The following is a 15,805-nucleotide window of genomic DNA, read 5'->3' as shown; positions in this document are numbered from 1 at the left end:
TCTGTAAGACATGGAGTGGTCCACCACGGAGTAAACCTAAAGAAACAGAGGGGCAGGAAAATGTGTATATTAGAGGTAGATTGTCTGGAAGAATTGATTTATTAGACCCTAGGGACAGGGACTCCAGACAGAGAGTAGGTCAGAGAATAGAGCATCAATTGCTCTATCCAATCTGTTTATTAATTGTTCAGTGTGCATACAGAATTCACTCTGATAAACATTTGTGTGTGTGTTGTCTAAAGGCAAATAAGGAAAGAGAAGTGTTAAAACATACCAAATGATGTGTAAGATACAGCATAGTTATTAACAACTCTATAAACCCATAAATACCCAATGTTTACTGTATATGTTATTCAGAGATAAATGAAGCAATGCTTGCATTCAAACTTAATTCTTTAAAGCACAATAGGCAGCTAAATTTAAGCCAATTTTGAAAGATTTACTATGCAGCTATTAAAATGGAAAATTTAATACCTAACAGTTTACAGTGTCTGTAGCAAACCAACTCATATTTATTTGAAATGGCATTTGCTGGTTATGAAGAAGGAAGAAAAAACATCTCCCAAATGCAGCCATTTGCCAAGTTAAAGCTGAAGAATGCTTGTTGAAACAGAAACTTATAACTAAAGATAAACTTGACAAAGTTTTTATAAGTATTGGCCAATTCTATTACTATAATATCTAAACTCTCTCTGTAAACATCTACTATATCATTTAACACTAAGGTATGTGTGTGGCATGTCCCTTAGAGCAGTATGATTGGTGAGTACGGCTTTGGTGTGATTGGTCAGTTTGGTTTTGATGACATGATCGAAACAATGTACATTAATTGACCATAATGAGAATATTGTGAGTATTGCCACCAGATACAGTATAAAACACTAATCCCTAATCCTTCTGCTCTAGTAGTGCAGCCTGGCATGCATAATTTCCATACATAATTAACCATTTGCTGCAGCTACCATCCAAAATAAGTCTTAAAAGGTGTACTACAGTTTGCAGGGCATTTTTGTCTTCTTCATGGAAGAAAAGTACAAAGCAGATGTTGTCCCAGCTGCGACTGAAGTTTTGACTTCAAACAATGCAGCAAGCCAGTCCCAAGGCTAATGTGTGCACCAAGATTAGAGCTCTTTGAGCACAATTTTATATATATATATATTTACTTATTGGTAGTGAATATCTGTTGCATATTGTTTGTGGTTATGTTTCTATCTGTATCTTTTATTGTTTCAGGCACAGTGGCACAGTGGTTATGATTTGTGACTAACAGCTCAGATTTCATTTTTGGCCAAATTATTCATTGTAGTGTAGTTGGCAGATGCTTCCCTAGCACTTAGGGACAGTTAAAATTCCATTGCACCAATATAGCGCACTCAAAACTAGTTCAGGTCCTCCTTCTCCATCGACGTCAATGCATTTCAGTGAAGTTACTAAACATTTCTGTGATTTTGCTGAATTTTCAGTGAAGTGAATTCGGCAGGGTTTGCCCATCACTAATCAGGATAAACCAAAACAAAACTGGGAAGAGCAAAACCATAATACTCGTATAATTCTGAATTAAGGTCTATGAAAGCGGCTAGCCAATGCCTTGAGAGAATGTTACATAAAATTGGACTTACTGTGCATATCCAGGCTTTTTCAGACCATCAAAGGACTTACAAAGATGCACTAACTGCAGCCAAGAACATGCAATATGGCAGAAAAATAGAAAGTGGCCGTGATAACCCAAGGGTTTTGTTCTCTGTAGTTAATAAAGTACTTCATACTGCATCTGGCCCAATTATCTTCTCTGCTGAAATCTGTGAAAAATTCCTCCACTTTTTTTGTAATAGAATTAAAAATCTAAATTATTCAACTAACATAAATCCATCACACATTTACAGCTTTTCCTATCTTCCCACTCCATCCAGCTACTTTACTAAATTTTTACCAGTCACATCTGCATTTGTGAATTGCCTGCTTTGTAAGATGAGGCTGACAACCTGTGTACTGGACCCCATCCCCACCACACTTTTTAAATCCTACCTTCATGCCATAATTCTGACTGTTATGACAATAATTAATGCATCTTAACAATTTCCGGTCTATCTCTCACTTACCTTTTCTGTCAAAAGTTCTTGAGTGTGTTGTAGCCTCCCAACTCACCAATTAAATAACTTCTTAATGGAACCCTTTCAGTCTGGTTTCAGGGTACAGCACAGCTGTGAAACTGAGCTACTTCGGGCAACTAATGATTTGCTTATGGCAGCAGACATTGGACAAACCAGCATATTAATTCTGTTAGACCTCAGTGCAGCCTTTCACTCTGTCAGACATGACATTCTACTGTCCAGAATGGAGAATATTCTGGGTATCCCTGGTCCTGCCCTCCAGTGGTTTAAGTCCTGTCTGACTGATTAGCAAGAGTTTGTTAGTCTTGGCAACAGCAGGTCCAACTCAGTGCCAGTCACAAAAGGGGTCCTCAGGGATCTGTCCTCGGCCCAGTGTTTGCTCTTTCCTCTCCATTTCTAATGCTAAGAAACTTGTCAATGCTTTTATCAAATCCCGCATCATTTATTGTAACTCCCTACTGGCCATTTAATTCAAAACTCTGCTACAAGAGTCTTAACACGGACCAGCAACAGCAAGCTCATAACACCCATCCTGTTTTGTCTTCACTGACTTTCTGTGTCTTACTGGAGCGAGTATATACACTAGACTACAACACTGACCTTTTCCATTGCTGTGCTTCTGTTCACCACCTAAGTTCCTCTGTTTCTGGCAATCTCGTTGTGACCCACACTAACCTGCACTCTATGGGTGACTTAAAATTCATCTGTTCAGGAAGTCTTTTAACTTAACCTACCACTCTTCCCCTTCTTTCAGTTTACCTCTCTGTCCAGATGCTCAGGATAATTTATGTGTGTGTTATATCAAAAATTATGTGTTTTGTTCAGGCATTTCTTTTAATATTGAATTTAGTATGATACTCTACTTTACTCTTCATTTTACAGTATTCTATTTCATGTTTTTTATATCCTGTGTTTATTTGTTTATTGTATGCAGAAACTATTTGTATCATTTTAAGTGCCTTGAACATGGGAAAGTTGTCATATAAATAAAATGTATTATTATTATGCTCACATAAGGTGGCACGGTGGCGGAGTGGGTAGCGCATCCGCCTCACAGTTAGGAGACCCAGGTTCGCTTCTCGGGTCTCCCCGTGTCTGCGTGGGTTTCCTCCGGGTACTCTGGTTTCCTCTCACAGTCCAAAGACATGCAGGTTAAGTGGATTGGCGATTCTAAATTGTCCTTAATGTGTGCTTGATGTGTGGGTGTGTTTGTGTGTGTCCTGCGATGGGTTGGCACCCTGCCCAGGATTGGTTCCTGCCTTGTGCCCTGTGTTGACTGGGATTGGCTCCAGCAGACCCCCGTGACCCTGTGTTCGGATTCAGCGGGTTGGAAAATGGATGGATGGGTGTGCTTAGTGTGTGTGTGTGCCCTGCGGTGGACTGGCGCCCTGCCTGGGGTTTGTTTCCTGCCTTGCGCCCTGAGATTGGCTCCAGCAGACCCCTGTGACCCTGTAGTTAGGATATAGCGGGTTGGATAATGGCTGAATGCTCACATAAATTATGTATCTATTTTTCAAATATGAATTCTCAGCTAAGGGGTTTGGGAAAGTCAAAGCCTAAAATCATATGGATAATGCAGGAATTAAACTTTGTTTCAGCCCGTCATCTGCCCCAATCACGTCCGACCAACTTAATGTTGTTAATAAACATAACATGTACATTTACGGAGCTGGGAATCAAAGCCAGGCTCTTGGCATTGTGAAAAACAGTGCAACACCGGCATTCCAGACATAAAAAAACCCCTAAAATTCCATATAGCAGCTTTTTAAAGTCTGTCATGGCTGAGGTGCTTTTTTAACTAAAAATGCTGGATAAATGTCACATAAAGACTTTGAGGGGGAGATTGGACACGTAATATTTACTTTATAATTACCTGGGCACTAGATTTCGAATTTTTCCGTAACGTAATATTGTTTAACGTAGATAAAGCACTGCGGTGGGCTGGCGCCCTGCCCGGGGTTTGCTTCCTGCCTTGCGCCCTGTGTTGGCTGGGATTGGCTCCAGCAGACCCCCGTGACCCTGTAGTTAAGATATAGCGGGTTGGATAATGGATGGATGGATAGATAAAGCATTAATACTTTTTGATAAACTTCATGTCTTTTTAAAAACGTATAGTAATAATCATAAAACATGCACTCATTCATCACGGCAGCGTGTTTATCATAGATTAAATTTCCCATAAGTATGAATAGCGAGTACCTTCTTTTGGATTTAAGTTTTACGTCAGGTACAACCTGTAACTTTATACTGATTTTTATATGATGATGTGATGGCTGAAGAAGGAAATAAAGAATGCAAATTGTGTTATAAAAAGACTGTGACCTGCAGAGAACCGAGATCAGAAGCAGCTGTTCATTTTCGACCTCCAGGACAACACAAACCGCAGAGCCAATGTCGTAGATTTGTATACAACCTTCATGTACATGCGTTATCAGATTGGCAGAAATAAGAACCAATTGTCGCCCTGTTTTGTAAGATTCTCGTCCAATGAAAAGTAACCGGGGCGGGCACAAAGGTATGTGGCAATCTGCTGTTGCTGGTGGTGGAAGAAGTTGGTAAACAGTGTTGACCTCGAGTGTTGCTGAGTTAAATGTGGAGTCGGACGTGGACAAGGTTGCGGGGACAATAGTGTCGAGCATTAATTCTGCTGTCGGTAGGTTCTCACAAGTTCTTGTGCATTTTAATTAGTGATACGTCATATCGGTTGTTTAATTGCAGTCTTGCAACATGCGTTTTCACTAGATGTACGTCCTGCAAAAGTTAAAATACACGCATGAGTTTATGAATGAATTGCTTTTCAGGTCTCATTGCATTTTTAAAGAGAAATTGGGTTTAAACTTCTGTGCTCCCTTAAAGGCCTTTGAAGGTACTGTCAAGCTGCAGCAGTCCGAAGCATTATATTCGGCGTGTTTGCATGCTTAGACAGATAGGATTCCTTCTGGCCTCCATGTGGAAAAGCAGCGCAGGAGGCGTGTTTGCAAAAGTTGCTCAGAGTACAAGGAACATTTCGAGTGTTGCTGGGGTTTGAAGCGTCGATGAGAGGCAGTGTTTTCATGTTCTGTGTGGTTTGCTTGACTGTTTTGGTGACTTTTGTAGAATATACAGATAAGTAAGACTGTAGAATGAGTTTTAATGTAGAGATTTGTAGTGATGACTGTCCTTGTGGCAGCTGTTATTGTTACACTTGCTGTTGTATAAATGACGTACTGGAGAAATAATCCCTTTTAGCTGATTTAGAGATCTCATTCTTAAAACACGTGGCTCTTAAAATGTTTGTCACTTTAACCTTCCTGCACAACGCTGATTTGATGCAATCGACATGCATTTGGCTTTGTTCACTTTTAATCTTGGAACTGAATAAACTGCTTTACATTAGACCGGACTCGCCTGTTGGCAAGCTAGTAAGATTTTTATCAAACAAGAAAGAAGAAATCACGAGTTATTTTCTACCTCACTCCGCTATTATCTTCTCCAAAATCTTTGCATTATTTGTCAAGACGTCAGAGGTATGGCAGGTTAACACAGAAATAGTTGAAGTGAAAAATGTTTATTTTATACTGAAAGGAAATGTTTGCTTTTTTCTGTAAAAATAAGAAATATATACAGTGTGTATATACTCAGCCGGTCAATGTTTTAGTGATAAATGACTCATGATTAGAAAAATGATGGTCTTGGTAGTTTCTTGTATTATTGGATTAAGATTTTCTGCTTTATTAAACCAAGAAAAAACCTTGAAAGAGCAAGATGCTTCTGTCGATTTTAATTACAGGGTTCTTTCATATTTGAATGTGATTCCTGACATGTTACAGTTGTTGAGTACAGTATTTGAGTTTTTCCTTCATTCTGTGAAGTTATAAATTGCCCGTTATGCTTTGAGCATATTAATCAATCTTGACCTAAAATGGTTACAGTGCTTCTCGATGGTTTCTATCAAGAAGACTTACCAGCACCTTTACTTCCTTAAATGACAGAGGAAACCCCAATCAGCATAGGCACTTTCCTGCTGCAGGAACTTTTTTCAGGAGCAAGGGTCTTTTTAGAAACTTAGAAACTTTGGTAACATTTTCCCGGTATTTTTGTTTAAAGCTTCTATTCCAGGATATGTATTTTTCATTCAACTAGGAACTATCATGAGTGGTGCTCGGTAGATGAATTGTGATGATTGGTTGACCACAACGACTGGTGCCAATATTTTAAATCTGTTTGTAGTTTGGAAATTGGAGAGTTATCAGTGAAGATGGAGTACTGCACTTCGCACCTCATTAGTCGTTATAGCTGGCTTCCTGGTGTGCTGCGCCAGCAGTGCATCGAACGTATCACAATAATCTCCACCATGAAGTCACTGTCGCTTTGAAGCAAGAAGGTTGTTGGGCCCCAATGAACTTCTGATCTTGCAACACTACACACCGCATTACTCTTAATAGTTGTCTACCAGGTGCACCAACGTCGTACACCGCATCGAAACAAGTCTACTGTGAAGTCCAGAGTATGATAAAATGGGGGTTGGTCTGGTCTGGTCTGGTGGGGGTGTGTTGGGGCAGTTGTCCCCCATGAACTCCCAAAGACCCCTTAATTTGCACTGCGTCACTGTTTTTTAATGTCACGTAAATCTGCAATAAGGTTACAGTGCATGTTGTGTAATTGGAATGCAGCACACAAAAGTGGCCACAGACTACAAGTAACCCCGGGTCTAAATCGTACAGGAACTCGCTGGTACCTGAAAGTAAAGTTCCTGTGATGGACAAACGGCTCCTGTATGCTCACCAACCACAATCCATTTCCACTGGTTCCATAGCAACTACTCCATTTAAGGACCACAAACCACTTCAGAGGGTGATGAAGTCCACTTAACTCAAGCTTAACATTATTATCCCATATAGGGAAATTAATTTGTTTTGAGCATCTACAAAGCATATATAGACATAGGTTTTCAATATAAAAACAAAAAAGGACAAATGCAGTACAAGGAACCACATATATCTGAACCCCAACGTATATTTAAATTAAACATACATACATACATACATATGCAAATACATATACTAAATAAACTTTACAACCATCTATACAGTGGCATTTATGTATCTGCCAAGTCAGTGATGGATTTAATATTCCACTTACCTGTTCTCATTAAACAGACAAATTGTTGAAGGTAGAAATGATCTCTTATATCTGGAACAGTTTATTTGACATTGTAAGAATCTGTTTATTTCCACAAAGGTGAAATTAAATTCACAATATAGTGTGATTGTGGGATCATTGAGGAGTTGATGGAGCTTTTTAAGACCCAGGACCTCCTGTAGCTGTTGTACTGATTTTGTTCTTTTTTTATTTTTTTATTGAATTTATTAAAAGCATATAACATTCCATGCAATCAAGTCAAACTTAACAATACTAAAATCAAATCAATCCCACCCATGTGAAAGAGAGGAAGAGCAACAACCAGAGCAAACCTGTAAAGAGAGAAAGCAGTCCTTTTCCCCCAATATACATGCTTATTCTAAAATGTTATTGATAAGGTCTTGCCAGGTTTTAAAAAAAGTTTTGAACAGATCCTCTAAGTGAGAATTAGATTTTTTCCAATTTCAAATAGTATATAACATCAGTTACCCACTGACTTGAAAGAGGTGGGTTAAGATTCTTCCAATTGAGTAAGATAAGTCTACGTGCTAATAGTGAAGTAAAGGCAATTGCAGTGTGTTTGTCCTTCTTCCCTTTATGACCATCTAGGAGTACACCAAACACAGCTGTTAATGGATTAGGAGAGATTATGACTCCAAGGCTGTCAAATAGGCATTTAAAATTTTTTGTCCAGAATGAAGTTAATTTGGTACACGCCCAAAAGATGTGGCTCAGTGAAGCTGGGGCTCAAATGCAATGTTTGCAGGTTGGATTTTGCCCTGGAAACATTGTGGACCATTTCAAACAAGATAGATGTGCTTGATAAAAGATTTTAAGTTGAATAATTGAATGTTCTGCCTTGTGGAAATCTGTGGAATTTAGAGACTGAAAGGGTGACTGTTGCAAAACTTCCCAATAAATGAAACAATTGAATAATCTGTAGTTCTGTCATTCAGATACTATTTTCTAGTTTGTTGTTTTTGAAGCGAACGCAATTCTTTGTAGAAATTCAGTTGTGCCTTTTATCTGTTTGTGTTTCCTGTATGATTTCTTGTTAAAGGCATGCAAATTAGCTAGCTGCATGAGACAGAAATGTTGAAGCGAGCAGTATCAGATACCCTAACTGCGTCAAAAAACACTAAGAAACACAAGCTTAACTGCTAAATTGAGGGCTCAACAATATCCCAGTGTCTTTTACGAATCCGGACAACAACTTATCTGCGAGTTTTGTCAGCATACCATAGACTGGACACGAAAAGATACTTACAATGACCACATCAAATCTAAAACCCATCTCTAGAACAAGGAGAAATTAAGATTAAAAAGTGTTCCCTTTCAGGTAACAATAGAGGAAACAGCAAAATTGTCAGATGCAAGACACCAGTTAGAAATGTCACTCAGGGTGATGTTTAATAATCTGCTTCAGAGTGTTAAGTCCAAATAACTCCTGGGACGGTATTCTTCGGCCATCTAATGGATGAAATAACCGCATGCTGTAAAAAAATCAAATATTTCTGTACATTTTGCCACTCTAAGGTAGCTCATCAGTATTTATGGGTGGGGCAGAGTCTTCATCTAAAAACCAATGGCTTGTAAATGAGAAGCTGTAGATCCAGTTTTAGAACACATTGAAACAAAACCAATGGTTGACTCAAGCAATAGTGATGGCGAGGTGAATTTTTTGTAAGCTGTTGACACAGATAGTGAAACTGATGCATATGGCATTGTGTGGCTGAAGTGCTGTGATAAAAATGACGAATTTGGTCACCCAAGGTTTCACTGTGGTGCAGGTAGGTGTGTGACAGAAAGGCAAAATATCTGTGATGTACTAGAATGACGAAGGACATTAGCCACATAAGGACTATTGACAATGCAGCAACTGTTATTGATTGTGTGGATCAGGCAATGTGATTCTACCTTCTCATGCTCAAGCAACAGAAAAAAATAATCTAAGAAAAGTCTGCAAAAAACACAATTCTACTGCAACATTGGGCTGTGCTTTGGCGACTGTTTCAAAAAATATAACATGAAGGATGTGTACTAAATCTGTATCATTACAGCAGTGGGCCCTGGACATACCTTTTCTTCTGTATTTATGTTGAACATGAGTTGTCATTTGAAGTTGAGTTTTTTTTTTTTTTTTTTTTCGGTCTTCCCTGTACTCCATGGCATAGTGTTTTCAAATAGTGACATTTTCTTGCATGAATGTATGTGTGTGCATGTGCGAGAGAGGCAGAGACAGATCGTCTCATTCAAGTGGTTACTGTAATATAAAATAAACACTTTCGCAAAGGTATAATGAAACAAGTGTGCTTTTATTCAAGAATGAAACTGAATAACAAACTCAAGTGACAACAAGATACCAAGAAGACATTATTCACCAGCGTTTTTGTGTGTCGGTTGATATGCCTTCAGCGATATTTCACAGGTAGCAAAACGTTACACCGGCTATTACAGACTGAAATCAAAGGTTTCTTCTTTTTGGGTGCATACACCATCAGCATGACACTGCAAAATCTAAATAATAGCATGGAAAATTGCTTGCGTACTAATGTGACTATAGCTGCAGGTGGAGGTCCTATTTTGCTTTATGATGCCAAGCAGAGTTTTGTTGCAGTGCAACAGTCTATTAGCCAGTGAAAGCGCTGTGAAGAAGCTGTCCGTTCTTACGGTCCTGCCTTTGTCCAGTCTGATAGCAGTCATGGGACATCCTATCTTTGATTGCCGGTACAACGAATAGTTCTGAGTAGGTATCAGCCACAGCACCCACTTTGGTCATTGCTGCTGTTGTGAAAAGAATGGAGGTAAATGCTATCCACTCACAGAGGGAGAGGCAAGTTCGTTGTAACATGTGAATATCACTGAGAGAATAAAACTGAATAATAAAAAAACAATCAAATGTATGTTTTTATTATAGTATAGTAATAATAATAATAGCAGCTCACTACTCAAAAAGCGGAGCGCCCAGTCTCGAACCCGGCACCTTTGGGTTGTAAGGCATCAGCTCTTACCTCTACACTAGTGCTGGGGCGGTATAACCGGTTCATACCAAAAAACATTTTTTATTTTTGTTATTATATGGATTTTTTCTTATACTGGCACACCGGTTTAAATAGCCTAAACAACATTCGGAACATGGCGCAGCGGGAAGCTGTTTAAGGGGGGACCTTTTTCACTGGTGCACCGCAAAATACGCATCCAATAGAGTACATGTGTTAGTGGAGGTATTGAGCGGTGAAAATGGACAGAGAACATTCTGAAACTGAAGCTGTAGCAGACGATAAAGTTGAACATGATGACACAGAAGAACTTTTGACGAAAAAAGGTGCCGTGTCTGTTGTCTGGAGATACTTTGGATTTAAAAGGTCGGATGTGGTACATTATGTTCATACGTGTGAATACTGTTTCTATACTACTGGATAATACTGCAAGCCAAGTTGTACTTGTTTTATTTTTTTTGTGTATTGTACCTGGTTACTGTGTAATACTGGTAGGTGACGGTCCCCTACAGACTCCCTCTTCCCACATGGGAGTCATTTGAACCAACACCGTCGATAGTTATGACCGAGATGTGCTGAGAAATCTCATTGAAGCCAGGGGATGGTGGAAAGTGCTCAAGTACTTTTGTTAAAAACAGTCAAAGTAAAACCAAAAGTGTCCATTGTGCAGTGTTCAGAAAAATACAGTACCCAAATAAATAGCAAATCCATAAAGCCAGTGAAACATGGGGATAAAATCCATAATAAATAAATGCGTTAAAATACAGTCTCTCTCCTCGCCCGATCGCAGCACACTACCTTCTGTCTCCACGGCCCACCCTTCACTGGCGTTGCTGGCGGAGCCTTTGCAGCACAAACTGCTTTCTGCCAACCCCTGTTTTGGCTGCTGCCACACTGCGCAGCCAGACCGTCCAAGGTCGGCACACCTCCTGTCTTCCTTTGTGCTCACTCGCTCCTCAGATCCATTGGGAGGTCTTGCATGTCGCTCGCCCCACTGTACATGCTTAGTCAGTGGGGTGAATCAGCCCCTAGATCGCTTAAGCCTGCGCTCCCTCACGGAGCCCCAGCTTGTGCTGCCTTCTCCTTCCTGGTGTCTGGATCATCTCCCATGACTGCCTTTTCCCTTCTTTAACCTCCTTGTGTTCTATCTTTTCTTTTTTCCTTCCCCCATCCTGCCGGCCCATAAATATACGTCTCCGTGGGTGCAACACCTTATTCACACGCCGCAGTAAGCCAATGAAGCAATTGAGAACGATCGGGTGCGACTCGCCCCAATCACCTCATCAACTCCCCACGGTCGTGCAGTTACACCCACGGAGAAGGACATGAACTGGATTTAAAAACTGACTTTTTTTTTTTTTTTTTTTTTTTTTTTTTTTTTTTTTTTTTTAAGGGGTGGCACTTCAAAGCGGACCTACTAAACCACAAATAGCATTATAAATGCAAGTTGCAGTTTTATTATTTATGTATGTAGCCTAGCTTGAAGCAAGGTCCATATTAATGCAATTTGCCTTAATGACGGTTCAGTTGGTAAAGATGTCATCACCAAGTTGCACTTGTTTTGTTTTATTTTGGTGAATGCTATGTAATGTACCTGGGCTTGAAGTTTTGAAGTAATAGTGCAACTTCCAGTAATAATACTATTATTTATTTTATTGTTATCATTTATTAGTTTTAAGTATTATGCAGTTTAATGATGGTAAAGTTGTTTAAAAAGTCACTTTAATGTGTCAGTGGACAGAGATTGTTAACATTAACAGAAAGTGTAGTTGGTTTACAAAAAATATTTACCGTTTATTCCTTTTCTAAGACATGTTCAGTGCAATACAACTTTTGACAAGCACCACTGGATATTTTCTAAGTCTAAATGCCTCTTTGGATGGTTGACAATTTGTTGTCAAAATTTTAGTTTTAAGTTGTTTGCAAAATTTGTTCAATAAAAAGGTTCTATATTTTGACTGCATCTGTCATGCAATGTGATTCCTTCTCTTCATTAGTGCCAACCCCTTGTAAACTATCACTTTATGGGGCCATGCAAACCTGTATTAATACTTGTGTGCACATTAAATGTTTTTTTGTACAATGTACAGTTCTCATGACAGTGGAATAGGTTATTCTTAGCCAGTCTACAGCAGTACTTGCAGTGGAAAATGTGGTTAACTCATGCATGGGGGGAAAAAAATACTGTAGAATATCGTGAAACTGGTATAATTTTGAAAAATACCGTGATATAGAATTTTGGTCACACCGCCCAGTACTACTCTGCACCATTCAAGAACATGTATAAACTCCCAGTTGATTGACATTTGAGCTTGAGTTTTTAACTTATTGACCGCCACATGTAAATCAAATGCTTTTTTTCTTTGGTTGTATTTTTCAATAAAAGCACACGTTTATTTGATATTTGCACTAAAGTCTGCACACATTATATACTTCACATCATTATTAGTATAACATGGAAAAAGTCTCTGCTTTAGGTATGTGTTCAGCATTTCTTGCCTCACATTTCCTTTTTCCTACACATGCACCTAGATCTTTGTAGACACGGAACACACATGAAATGCATGTATTCCAAATAATGATATACTGCATTATTTACCCTATATACAACTCCAGGAACCTCATATGCAGATAAGGAGCCTTGGCTTGAGCTGGGAGAACTTTTTGCCTGAGTTCAGCACCGTCAAGGTGGGGGACGGGACAGCAGGCTACCTGCTGCTTGTGCTAATTGCCACATTTACAGAACAAAAGAAGCTGATGGAGAGGTGCGAAGGGATTTAATGTGGGCCAGGATTACGAGTTTTTTTGTAGGCTTCTGGGATTCTTGTTAGTTCTTCTAAAAAAGCATCAAGTCTAGTTTTGTAAGTTCGTAAAGTCTTACTGTCTATCGTGCTACTTGGTAACTTATTTCAAGTGTCTATGGTTCTCTGTGTAAAGAAAAACTTTGTGCGGAATTTAACGTTAACAGGTTTCCAAATGTGATGTAATAATTGAATGATGTATTAATGGAATGTTATAGGTGTTATACTGCACTAGTGGTCATACAGTACAAGTAGGGATCTCATTGTACTGTGAACATATGCCTCACTTAAACTTGAGCAATTTGAGGTGTGATAATTTCTTATATACAGTATAAATATGTATATTGTGTGTCATATGTCATTGTTTTAATTGTTAATCTTGGTTTTTTAGTTTATAAATTAGCAACTGTAGATTTGATTTTTCTGTCTTGTTATCACAGTCACAGCAGTAACTAGATGCTTTGGATTGCAGTTTATTTTTAGTAATGTCAGTATTTGTCTTGATCTGTCGCAGCTTTTGACAAAGGAATAAGAGTTCAATAAAACTTCCTTGCTTGGCAACTTAAAATAAGTTGAATATATTATTTTACAGTCATTCAGATAGTTTTTAAATGATAGAATAATGTTAAAAACTAAACTTTTCTTTAAGTTTCTATCACTGTATCTATTACACACTGTGGACACTGTATTATATACAACTATCTAGTACTCAGTACCATCCTCTGTTGTTACCTGAACAGGCTGAATTCTTCAAGATTCAACTAGTTTCTGGAAACATTTCCAAAGGATTTCAGTCCATTCTTTTTTGGTAGTGTCATGAAATTCCTTTGCATTTTTTAACAACACATTTCTTCTATGAAATTCCTGTTTCTTTTATCTGAAAGATTTTTTTCAAGATTTTGTAACTTTTCATGCCTTCAGAATAATCGGATGTTCATGGAACCTCCTTGAGGTGGTAAATGTTTTGGGTCATGCCACATTTTTCAGATGAAAGCAGGTATCTTAAAAAGGGTGAACTGTGGCCATGCTGTTCCATTTATGACCGGTCTAATGTGTGTGAAAAAAATACATGATTACACTGCCACCAGCCTGTACCATTGACAAGGTGAAATGGATCATGCATTCATGTTACCTATGCCAGATTTTAACCCTGTCATCTGCAACTTTCAACAAAAATTGAGAATTATCAGACCAGGAGACATTTTTAGTTATGTTCTGATATAATATGAAAAATCAGCTTCTGTGACTGCCATGTCTGTCTTTTAACATGAAACAATCTGCAACCCATGGACCTGTTTTATTGGAATTTGGCACACTTACTCCTTAAGGAAATTTGTAGGGAAAGTTACATTTTTGTTGGGATATCCCAAATAGAGAAAACTTTCCACATTATTGAATTTTCAGTATCTACCTTTGAAAAGCATTGGAGAAAGTTGCCTATCTTAAAATTGAGAAATGTGATGTTCAACCCCAATTACAGAATAGCTGACTGTTTCAAAATTACATCTTTCACTTGTCCAACAGCTGTTCCTGATGGCTTTATTAATCCTCAATACAAGTTAGTCACATCCTGGGGGAGGTGTGCATGTGTAAGCTTCTGTTGCACCAGCTCACTTTTCCTAATGCTTCACATATGCAAAAAAGTCAAATATCTAGAAGTGTAAGAGCAAGGGAATTATGTAAGCATCTCTCTGTAAACATAGAGTAACCAAATATGTAATCTGTATTTATGTTACAATTTAAACAGCTTCACTGCTGAACTATGATTAGTTAGACCGTACGCAACCAACAACTAGTAACAAAACAATGCAATTTTTATATCATTTGAGATGGGGTCTGTTGTCTGTGAAAGTGATTGAGCCTATTGGGGCTATGTTTTTACTTACGTGCTTTTTAAAGTGTTTTACAGTATTGTGTATCTAATGTAGTCTATGAATGCATTTAATTGCATTACATTATCAATGTTGTTTTTTTTTATAACTAGGGTTGCCCTATTAATTGTATATATGTGATTATGATTACACTTGCTGCGATATATTAATCGTGAAAAATGCCAATTACTGTATTCCATTTTGTATTCTTATTGTGTCAGAGATTGATGTTTCACAGATACAAACTGCTCTAAACAGCAAATGAGTGTTGTAATAAATCATAGCTACAAGAGTGCGTAGGCAAACCAGAGATTAAAATTTTATGGTAAACATGCATTATTATGAGTCTGGACCCTAATAACACTTTTTCAAAAAGAGTGAATTTCTTTCTCTGTGCTTGCTCGGCGTGCACTTATATGGTTCAAGAGTTATGGGTTTATTTATCACATTTGGATGCTGTGTGCTACATGTTCCTCCTATGTCATTTTTTCTGAGCAGTGCTCTTCCAGTTTCAGCGTCTTTGCCTACCTGCTCGAAGTTTCACATGAGGTGCACATTGATCGAAATGTTGCTGGCCATACAAACTTTCACAGAGACCCACTCTTTGAACAAATGTATTCATATAATGCTGTGCCATTCTGCTAATAGCAGATTCACGTGGGGACCCCAAAACCCTGAATGAATGTCACTGAATCACACTATGCAAACTTTCACGGGAGATCACTTTTCGATGGAATGTACAGTATTTGTATTGTTCTGGGCCCTGCTACTCCTTGTAGTTTCACATGGGGACTCCAATCCCCGCATATTGAATGTCACTGAATCATACAGCACTAACTTTCATGGAGGATTGTTCTTCAATCTAATGTCACTGTATCACGCCACTCAAGTTGCTGTGTCAC

General features: G+C 38.5%; 1 protein-coding gene across 1 annotated transcript in view; it reads left to right on the top strand.

Moving 5' to 3' along the window:
* Window positions 1–4,613: 4,613 nt before the first annotated feature.
* LOC114644763 (atypical kinase COQ8A, mitochondrial-like) overlaps window positions 4,614–15,805 on the top strand; it is a 257,203-nt gene continuing 246,011 nt past the window's right edge. Inside the window, exon 1 of the mRNA XM_051924269.1 lies at window positions 4,614–4,764. The gene's annotated coding sequence lies outside the window, so the exon portion shown is untranslated. The remainder of the gene's footprint in view (window positions 4,765–15,805) is intronic.

Source organism: Erpetoichthys calabaricus, chromosome 3, assembly GCF_900747795.2.
Source record: "Erpetoichthys calabaricus chromosome 3, fErpCal1.3, whole genome shotgun sequence".
NCBI classification, from domain to species: Eukaryota; Metazoa; Chordata; class Cladistia; order Polypteriformes; family Polypteridae; genus Erpetoichthys; species Erpetoichthys calabaricus.
The sequence above is the reverse complement of the archived record's forward strand: the minus strand, read 5'-3'. Positions and strand labels throughout refer to the sequence as shown.